This window comes from Callospermophilus lateralis, chromosome Y (genome assembly GCF_048772815.1).
Source record: "Callospermophilus lateralis isolate mCalLat2 chromosome Y, mCalLat2.hap1, whole genome shotgun sequence".
NCBI lineage: Eukaryota > Metazoa > Chordata > Mammalia > Rodentia > Sciuridae > Callospermophilus > Callospermophilus lateralis.
Genome location: NC_135326.1, coordinates 10,418,349 through 10,426,731, shown reverse-complemented (window position 1 = coordinate 10,426,731; position 8,383 = coordinate 10,418,349). Strand labels below are relative to the sequence as shown.

General features: G+C 45.2%; 1 pseudogene; it reads left to right on the top strand.

Moving 5' to 3' along the window:
- Positions 1 to 875: 875 nt before the first annotated feature.
- LOC143639723 (olfactory receptor 2W3-like) lies at positions 876 to 8,094 on the top strand (annotated as a pseudogene).
- The last annotated feature ends 289 nt before the right edge of the window (positions 8,095 to 8,383 follow it).

The window sequence follows — 8,383 nt, the reverse complement described above, 5'->3', positions numbered from 1 at the left end:
GACCAACCAGGCTGAGGGTGAGGGATCACAAACCTAGACAGCCTCAACTTAGTGAGGTCCTAAGGAACTTAGCAAGATCTGTGTCAAAATAAAAAATCAAAAGGAGGGGATGTTGCTCAGTGGTTGTGCACCCCGGGCTCAATCCCCAAAACCAAATCATAAAGATATAAAAATGGATTTAGTCTTTCCTCTTCATTTGCATTGCTCTCATCTTCCTAATGGCTCTAATTGACAACCTGTCCATGATCCTTCTCACCCTCCTGGATGTCCTCCTCCACACAGCTGTCTATTTCCTGGTGTGTTGGCTGTCCCTCACTGATCTGCGTGACATCTCCTTATGTTTGCATTCATTGGAATCCCTTTTTTCTGTGGTCAAGTACTTCTTGCTCTCTGCTTTATGCCTTGGGGCAGGGAAGAAGAATGTCTTCTCCCTCTGCAGCACCGCCTCACTGTGGTGACCTTCCACTCAGCACCCTTTGCTCTCACCCACAGCCATGATCCTTCTGGTCTTCAGCAGGGAACAAGGTTCTGCCTGTCTTCCACACCACCCTCACCCAATGCTCAACTCCATCTTCTACAACCTGAGGAACAAGGAGACGTTGAGGCCATGAGCAGATGGACTCAGAAAGTCTGTTCTGTGAGATATAGATAAAAGGTCTGCCCCTTTCCCTGGGACTTAGCTGCAAGTCCATTAAGCATTGTGTAGGAACTGAAAATATTATTTTATACCATGACTGTGGGGAATAAAAACCATCTACAATATAAATAAACTGCTCAGGTCTGTACAAAATTGTCATGAATGTGTGGAATTTAAATAACATTTTAGCATCCTGCTTCCCTGTGAACCAGAGACAGGCCCACACCAGGACCCCAACATGAGGCACCCCTCATTCGAGCAGAGAGGTACCCTGACTGGGGTTCCCTATTCACCCCATGGTGGCTCCACAGTTCAACATCAGACACATATAGGTTTGAGGCTGCCACTCCCACAAAACTGGGATGTCACAGCTTCAATGAAGGGATGACAATAAGGACCTGGTAAGAAGGTCTCCAAGGTACCTGTGGGCCTTGCTACACCTGTGTCTCCTCTTTACTATTATTCTTTACACAGAACATCTTTATATTTTAGAATATTATTTTTTCAATAGGTGTCTCTTAATTGTACTTTAAAATTATGATTAAAATTACTTCCCAGTGTAGGGAATAGTATGCAAGTCTTACAGTGTTTCATGGACTATAGATCCAGTTACAGAATGTATATAATACAAATGAATTTCTAACAATGTAAGTTTTATTGCTCAAAACTCACATATGGCTTTAATGTGGAGAACATTTTGAATATAATGTTTTCTCAAATCCCACAAACATCCAATAAACAGAAATGATATGCAAGAATCAGCACCAATCATTGCAATTACTGATCTCTGAATCAGTCAAATTTACTCTCCAATTAGAAGTGTCAAAATTGGAATATAAGTCAGCATTTTAAAACACTTATTGTTTGATCAATTTTGTATAAATTTGATTCATTATAAATTGTTTCTTGGTCAAACAGCACAAACTTTAGGTATAAGTTCAATATTTAATGAGCTCTGTCATGTCAGAATGTGGAGAAAAACCTTAGCTTACATTAGCATAATAAAATCAGGGAAGTAGCCTAAAAAATCCTACAATTGATTAGTCCAAATATATATAATCAGTCCAGTTATAGAGAAATCTGTTTTTCAAAAGTTTTAACTTTCCATGTCATCTGTCTAGATAATTATATTAACATATCCTTATTTAGAAAAACCCTTTCATCATGAAAATTTAGAATATAAAGACCTTTTCATTTATCCAAAGATAATTTCCTTCTTCTTAGGACCTCCTAGTAGTCATCCTTTTATTTCTTTTACTTAGAACTGGATAATCATACTAGCAACCGTGTGTGTTTTCTTTCTGTAGAAGCATCTTCTTTTCTTTCTCTAGAAATCCTTCTTTGTGTATACTTTGGAACAATTTTTATAGATATTAGAATCTAAACAAATTATTGTACCTTAATAAGAAGTTTCTCAATGAAAATATAGTTAAAGCTGTTGAACATTTCCATTGATAGAATCATATCTATTTTATCATCATATAATAATTTGTACAAAATTTGAGAATTAGAGATTATTTGATGGTTATATCTCTTAAAATAGATATTTTATAATCAAACATTTTATCTTCAATATCTGTACCATAAAATGCAGAGCATAAGAGCATATATAAGAAATATAACTTATGTGTTTTCTGTTGAACAAAAATGATTAGAAGCAAATAAAAATCTATTAATGAAAAAATAAGACATATATGTTAATTATTTCATGAATTAAGGACTATGGATGATCCAAATAACTGGAAAGATATACATTCATAATAAAAGTTTAACTTAGCATTATACAACCATGGAATTTTAAAATAAGCCTCATTAAATCATGTATTTGGATCCATTTATTTTACTTTGGACTAGTAGTGCACTCATTCTATTTGGGATGTCACGTGATGTGGTTAAAAAAAAAGAGCCCTGTGTATACATTTATTTGTTTATTGTAATTATGTAGTCAGGAACGAGAAGAAGGATTTCTTGGTCATCACAGAAACATTGTGAGAAAAGATCTCAGATGCTGGCTTTTGTGTGTGCAGGGTGCAAAACGCATTCCCATAGACTCCAAAATTATAAGAAGCCTATGTTTGTGACCTCTCCTCAACGGAACATTACTTAGTTATATTACCCTGAAGAGCAAAAGGAAGCATTATAAAGGAAGTTGTTTTACACACACACACACACACACACACACTCAAAGTTATTTTATTTTCAGAGCGAGTCAGAGGGAGTCAGGCTTAGGATAGCAACAGAGAAACCTGTGGAGTCAGATTTTGCCTGAAAGTATTTCAGGTGCACATTCTTAAAAATGCAGGCTCCTTGCAGCTCCAGTGGCAGACAACAGTGAAGCAGGAAGGACAGGTTAGTGGCTGGGAGGCGGGACCAGAAACCCTGCCTGGGTGACAGAGGAAGGACGAATGGGAAGCCCTGGAAAATGGGAAAGGCCTGATGAGGAAGCCAGGCTCCGCCCCCCCCCAGGCTTCCCTGGTTACCATGGTGATGGAACAGCTGGGAACTGGCTGTGGCTGCTGCAGCTGCCTGGGTCCCAAGGTTAGGTGTCAGCTCTCTCCTCCTTAATGGGCTGTTTCCCTGTGACTTCCCCTCCCCCCTCGTGTTCTCCCATCTTTTTTACATTTTCCCTTTCCAGAGCGTGGGCACTTTAAAACAGTGATTTAAAGGCAGAGGCCAGCATTACTGTCCAACCCTAATGCAGTCTGCCTTTGGTCCCCAGACCAGGTTGCTTAAGGGTCAAAAGGACAGCTGGGTGGTGCTAGTTAAGACCTTTTAGGGACCAGGGGTGGTCCTGTGTCCTGCAGCTGAGTTAATTAAAGCTGTTCCGACCCCAATGGGACAAGAATGCAGGGAAGAGTCTCAGTACAAATTGTTTGAGCACATTTGAGAAAATAGCAGAAAAACACAATTTGCCACTCTACCAGCAGAAAATCCCCTGTATCAAGTCGCACCATGAAAAATGTTTCCTTTTTCCTCTTACCCTCCAAACATTGACTCCTAGAATATAGATTCCAAGAAATCTTTATGTTGCAAGGGGGCAAAATTGTGATGTATGCAGTCGAGAGGAGAAATAAAGAATGTCCACAGGCTTCTGTCCCTTCCAGTGCTTTATTCACTCAAGTTACTCCATGCAGTTTCACTCTATAGGTTCTTAATCAAGAAAACAATCCTTAATGCTGGGCACTGCAATAGACATAATCAATCCACAGCAAACAGTTCTAGATGCATTCTAAGCACTGCAAAACACACTTAATCAGGACAGGCTAGGGACAGACATTCCCTCTGCATGCTAAGTTCAAAGGTCTTAAGTCCTAGGCTGTGAGTCCAGCAGATGCACACTCACTCAGACCTCGGTGATCAGGTCTGGAACCAAGGTAGGCTTTCCCTAGTGTGGAGCATGGAGCGGATGACCAGTTGAGGAGGGGGTCATAGGGAGGAGTTGGGGCTCTCACCAAGGTCCAGATGAGGTGGTAGAGTTTGAGAGCGGTGAGGATCATGCAGAGATTCAGGAAAGATGACAAGTGATGGGATGTCAGGTCCTCAGCAGGCTCTCCAGCTCTAGTGCATCCTGTTTCAGCTGGCTGAATCCCTGTTCATCAGCTCTATCATTTATACTAAATTTGGGGCCTTTTGACTCCCCTTTCATTCCCTACCAGCCACCACTGGATTTCTCAGGGATGTCATTTACCCTGAGGTCAGAAACTTGTGGTCCTATGGTCTCCACCCTGATCTTCTCTTTCCCTCTTATCAGGCAAAGACAGCCTGCCAGAGGCTTCACTCTCTGTATCAGGGTGAGGGGAAGGAATTTTTTGAGGCCATACTGGAGGGACCTGTGGATGTGTCTGGTGAAACTGCAGGTTAAACTGAAGTTTTTAAAGTGGAGTTGCTTAGGCTCAGGCCTAAGGCCATCCTAACACTTTACCTAATACTTTAAAATAAAAAAATACACAAAAACAATCAAAACTTTTCAGAAAAGCAATTTTCCCATAGGAGAGCACCGAACTTAGCAACATCACCTTCATAATTCTTTATATTTACTTATGCTTTCTAGAATTACAAAAATATTTTTTGTTTATTTTTCTACAGATGAGAAATTCCCAGATCTTATGAGTCTAACATCACAACCTCTTCTTCTAATTCACTTACTTTCTACAATTCAACCCACAACACTCTGAAATCCTAAGAGCACTTAACTTCTGGAGAGAAATTCCAAACTCACTAAATTTCTAAAATTTACACTGAAGTTCAAGTACAGGACACCACTTGTCCCGACATAGGACTAAACCAGTCAGGGTCACTCCAGGTGAACTGGGCTGCATGACATTATCACACAGAGACAGAGAAATGGCTTTTTCTTTGTTCTGTGATGGCTCCCTCACCCAGCTCCCCCAAAGGAGGAATGCAGGCAAGAAAGAGAGAGAGCAGGCCTGGAGCCCCATTTTATTGGGGAGAAGCCACTCAAGTGAGGATAGGGTCAAGATTCAGGGGGTGGAGTCTTCCTGATGTCTGCTGCCAGTAGGTTGACATCCTGGAAGGCCACGCCCATCTCATGTGCTGTGTGGGGATCAAGGACAGAGCAAGGGAAGGGGACACACAAGGGGAGGTTCCATGGAACATTCTATCTCAAAAGGGCACAGAGTAGGATTCCAAAGGAACAGGTGGGTGTAACTCGCCCCCACTGGGTGACGCCTACTCCTGGAGCCACACCTCATTATCTGAATGGGGGTGAGGCCCAATGTGTTCTGGGGCACAGCAGCTGTTCCATACTCCCCTCCACAGGACTTAAAGTGACACCCGACAGCAGAATTCACAGCTCAGGTTGGACTCCGGGGCCAGCTGCCCAGCGTGTGGTGGTCAGAGCACCCCAGGGGGCTGTCTCCTGAGCAGTCAGCACAAATGCAATCGCTTCTCTTGCTAAAGCTGTGGGAGGAACGTGAGGCAGTCAGTGTCCGGGTCCAGCAGTGCTCACCGGGTCCCACTGTCCCATGGTCAACAGAAGCAAAAATTGCTTCTTCCCCCTTATCCAAGCTCTGGGTGGGCACGTCACAGGTTTTAAGTGGGTGTTACTTGAAATTGTCCCCCTCAGACTCAGAGTCTGAGCCATGACCTAATGGAGCACAGCTCCACGACCTTGGATTACATCATGAGTTGGGAATCGTGACGTGTTTGGCAAAAATAATGGTGAATGTGTTGTCACAGAAATTGTCTCATTTCTGTGTTCTTTTTAGCTTGATTTCATGGGAGGTGTTTTGCATATTTCATCTGACAAGGGAGCAATCTGGATGCTGGGTGAAGAGGGTGAGGGGCTCCCTAGGGTTGAGGACCCAGGACGCTCCTCTGAGCACATCCCCGCATCCTCCAGGGGAAGTTTGATGCACAGGGTGCCTTTTGTCTGGGGTATCTCTGGGTCACTTCCTCTCCACTGTGAGGAGAGGGTCCCGGGGTCAGGACTGTTGGGGGTCCCAGGAGCCTGGGTTTCCTATTGGGAGTCAGAAGCCTGAGCAGTCACCTCCACACAGGGGCCAGGGGCTTAGGATCCTGTCCCCATCACTCAAGTGAGGAGAAGGACACGTTTCCCACCACAGGGGTGGCTGAGGGCATGGCACAGCGCCAGGCTCCCTGAGTTCCTCTCCTGTGGGGATGCTGCTGCTGCAGTTTTGCTTTGGTTTTTATTTCTCTCCTTTGCATGTGTCACCTTGTATGGTCTCTGTTTCTAGAAATGTTTATATATTTTCACTTTTTACATGAGATTTGTGTGTATTTTATAGTAGTAAATGATAAAGTATCATAATGACAGCGTAGATTTATGCATTCGTGATATTCTAAATTTTTGATAAAGATGGAATATGTAGGGTGGGGCTGGGGCTCCAAGGTGGAGTGCTCACCTAGCATGCAGGAGCCACTGGGTTTGATTCTCAGCACCACACAACTATGAAATAAAGACATTGTGTCCACCAAAAAACCTAAAAAAAATAAATATTTTTTTGAAGACTGAATATTTAGTTACATGTTTTGTCTTTTAGTTTATCAAATGCTTGCAAATCTCTAAGCTTGTTTTATATACTGAACCAGATTTCTGTATGAGTTGCCCTTGTACTTCAACCCCATGAGGTGCAAGGATCAGCTGCACATGGTGTTTCCTAAATCCTATCAGGTGGTTATTTTGGGTGTTCTTTGTACCTCTGAGGTTTTGACAGGAGCTCAGAAACTTGTGTAGCTGGTAGAAGCAAAGGATAGAGCTCGGCAGGTGTGTGTCCTCCTGTTCTGCAGTAACACAGAATCGGGGGTGAATAAGGGTGAAGATGCAGCCACATTTCCTGGGTGCAGACCAGCTCTGCCCCTCCATGTGGGACATTCACTTCACACAAGTGTCTCCGTTTCCTTTCTATAACTAGGGAATAATAATAATAACCCCAGCAGAGCCTGCACAGCACAGATAGAGGTTATGTGAGTCAGTAAACAAGTCCTCACGGTGCTGCTTTAAGCCTGGCTAGGAGCCCACACTCCAGCAGCCCTTGCCGCTTCTGCTGTGGACATCTCTCCTCAGGTGCCCTAGAGATCCATGGGACCAATGGCAGCACCCAGGGCCTCTTTATCCTCCTGGGATTTTCCAATTTCCCCAATGTGAAGAGGGTAATCTTTGTGGTCCACATGGTAGCCCACCTGCTGACCCTGCTGGGCCACACTCCATCATCCTGGTGTCGCAGCTGGACCCCACCTCCACATGCCCGTGTACTCCTTACCCCCTTCATCCTTCCTGGACCTCAGCTTCACCCCAGCTCCATCCCCAGCTGCTGCACAACCTACGTGTCCACGACAAGACTATCATCTCTGCAGGGGCACAGTCCATCTCTTCCTGTTCCTGGGCCTGGTGGAGTGGAGGGACTGCTGCTGAGTGTCACAGCCTATGACATGTTAGTGGCTATCTGGAAGCCCCTGCCCTACACCGTGATCATGATTTCCAGGCTGTGGTGCAGTCAATTCCTTGGTCATGTGTCAGTGACCCTATGGTTACAATGCTGTGCGCACAAGAAGAAGGATCACTTCCTGTGTGAGATACCTATCCTGATCCGTGTGGCCTGTGTCAGCATGGTGGCTATTGAGGGCACTGTCCTTGTCCTGGATGTGGGCATCATGCTGTTTCCCGTGGTCTTCCTCTTGGTCTCCTATGGCCACATCATCAGTGCTGTGCTCAGAATGCAGTCGTCCTCAGGAAGACACAGTCTTCATCACCTGCGGCCCACCTCCCCCTGGGCTCCCTGTTCTACGGGAACATCATCTTCAAGTACATGCAGCCAGGAGCCGCTCCTCCCGGGACCAGGGCAAGGTCCTCATGCTCTTCTACAACCCCGTCACCTCCTCCTGAACCCCTCATCTCCACCCTCAGAAACAGGGAGGTGAGAAGGCTGATGCTGGGGAACAGAAAAGGGGACAAGGAGGGAGGGCCCAGGGAGTGACCAGCACACAGCTCTGGGGTCAGCTCCATAAGGGCCACTGCTGTCCTCTGAGCCATGGGGCAGGTGAGGTGTCTGCCTGCAGCTCTCAGCACCCTTGCAGGGCTGTCCTCCACACCCGGATGTACAGACCTGACCCCGCAGGCTCATGCCACGTCCACACTGGCAGCAGCCCCCCGGGTCCTGCTTCTGTAGCTTGCTGAGTTCACGGTGGTGCTCTCGGCGTTTTAGCTGGAACCTCCCAGCTCTCTCAGGGCTCTTGGTGTGAACCACTGTGTCTTCCTGGGTGGCG